We start from the raw sequence: 2,562 nt of genomic DNA on the forward strand, positions 1-2,562 counted from the left end.
GGGGGGCCCCTCGTCTGCTCTCTGAATGGCTCCTGGTACGTGGTGGGGCTGACCAGCTGGAGCGCATCATGTGAGACCCCAATCGCCACCCCCAGTGTCTTCACCAGGGTCTCATACTTCAACAAGTGGATTGACGATAACAAGAAATCATCACCCAATCCAAGTCCAGAGTGGTCCCATAAGCCCCCTAACAAGACGCCAGGGGGTCATAAGCCATCACCCCCTGGGGGTGGTGAAAATACTGATGGCACTGTTAGCGAAAATGATGGCGTTGTTATGAAGCCGGCGGTCTGCACAGCCCTGCTGTCTTCTCAGGTCCTCCTGCTACAGTTGGTTTATTTCAGGACTCTCTGACGGAGCCATAGGGCCTTGAGCAGGCAGAACGACCTGCAAGCTGCCTCACCGAGCACTGTCTTCCATGTCTCCGCCTATGGGCTCCCCTGTCCATCTGAGGCCACACTTGCCCTAAGCCAAGAAAAAAATAAAACAAAAAAGAGAACTAAAATGTAAAGCACCTACTAACTGTTTTCTGTCACCACTCCTCACACTCTTCAGGGTTTCCAGCTGCTCACTCCCAGAAGGCCACGTCCTCCCTGGGCAGAGAGAGTGGATGAGACAGCATCCATCAATGTAGGAGCCAGCCGGCTCCCAGCTGGCTTCCAGAGACTATGGCCCACTGCTGCCCCCTAAGGCTGTGTGTTCTTTCAGAAGAATGAGCCTCTGTGTCCCGCCAAGCCCTCACCACACGGCTGCAGCAGTCTGTGCTCTTGGAGCCAGCCCCAGTTTAGGCATGAGGGGCATCTTGCAAGCCCAAGGTCACAGCAGCCTTCTAGAGAGTCTGGCAGGGAAGTGTGAGGACCCCTGAGGTCTGACATGTCAACAGCAATCCTCAAAGCTCTTCTGCCAGGGTCAGCAATCACGCTCATATCGCCCCTCCAAACTCCGACCCCACCACTTGCCTGCAAAGCACACACTCCCATGGGGCTTGCTTCAGCCTGCACTGGCTGAGGCTTGGGGAAGGACTGCCTCAGCACCCAGCTGCCCTGAAAACCCATCTGTGTCACCACATCCTCTTCAGTCTGTGTGGGAGCTCACTAGGTTCCACCCTGCAACATTCAACACAAACTACAGATAAAGGAGCCTCTGGGCTCTTTGCAGACCCATGGTGCCCTGAGGGAAATCCAGATGCTTTGAGCAATCTTTCCGACCCTGTTTGAACACCCCAGGCCCTTCCCAGCAGGCGGGAACAAAACAACTCTGCTGTGCATAATCAGCACACTGTGCCCAGTTCAAAGCCCCCTGCTGCTAATGTCCAGTTTCCCAGTGTGCATCCTGCCCCTTCCTCTCTCTGCAGGTCCCCCTCCCTCCTGCTGTTTCTTCCTCTTCCCAGAATGAGTTCTGGCTCTATAACTGAGTTTCCACCACTGACAAAATACCTGAGGAAATCCCAAGTAAAAAGAGGCAAGGTTATTTTGCCTCATGGTTTCAAAAGTATTGGCCAGTTGCTCTGACTGCAGTGACATAGATATCCCAGGCAGATCAGGTGGCAGCGAGTTCCGTTCCCTGCATGGTGGCTGAGAAGCAAGGCTCCTTTAGTTTGTGCTAGATGCTGAAGGGTAGATCTTAAGGATCATGAGAGCTCCTTGGAGGGTTACCCTCACACCAGTGACCCAATTTTCTCCTACAAGGTCCCATCTCCTACAGGTCCCATGGACTCTAAACAGAGCCACAGCTTAGGACCAAGCCTTAAGCTTATGTTTTTTTTTGGGGGGGGGGGATGGGCACTCCAAATGTATGTCCTTGCCTCCACCTTGTTGATAGAGGAAAATTTCAATTGAGTCTTAGCTCTTGACAAGCTTGTCTTGAGGACTAGGGTATACAAAAACGTTACAGTCACTAAAGCCACCCCAAGCTCTCCTGGCTTTTGGATTGTCTTGCAAATCCAAAGAAGACATTCATGACCACAGTGAGTGAGTTTTAGAGAGAAGTTTATTGCAAGGTTATAATAATCGAGGGAGGGGAGAGGAGCATGGTGTCGAATGCCTTTAATCCCAGCACTCAGGAAGGCAGAGACAGGCAGATTTCTGAGTGTTCAAGGGCCAGCCTGGCCTACAGAAACAAGTCCAGGACAGCCAAGGCTACACAGAGAAACCCCGACTCTAGAAAGAGGGGGCAGAGGGGGGAGTGAGGGAGAGGAAGTTCAGAGCTCCCGTTTAACAGGAAAAACAGGTAAAACTGATCTGCTAGTCTAGTAGTAAAGTTTTTGTTTTAAAAGAGGGTTTATCCTGGAGCCATTTTGTGTGCTCACAGACAGAAACAGTTTCATGAAGTTGTATAGGTTTACAGAGGAAAGAATGTCATAAACCAAGCCAAGTTTAAAATGCATTAGAGAGATGGTTTCAGCGAGACAGGGAAGCTTTTCTGTAGGCTCAAGATGCTCTCCGATGACAGTCTTAGCTTTTAGCTTAAGGGAAGTTAGTGGTTCTGCTAGTTGAATAGATTCCAAACCTTCCTTCCTTCCTTCCTTCCTTCCTTCCTTCCTTCCTTCCTTCCTTCCTTCCT

The sequence above is a fragment of the Psammomys obesus genome, unplaced genomic scaffold, assembly GCF_907164565.1.
Source record: "Psammomys obesus unplaced genomic scaffold, mPsaObe1.curated_primary_1811, whole genome shotgun sequence".
NCBI classification, from domain to species: Eukaryota; Metazoa; Chordata; class Mammalia; order Rodentia; family Muridae; genus Psammomys; species Psammomys obesus.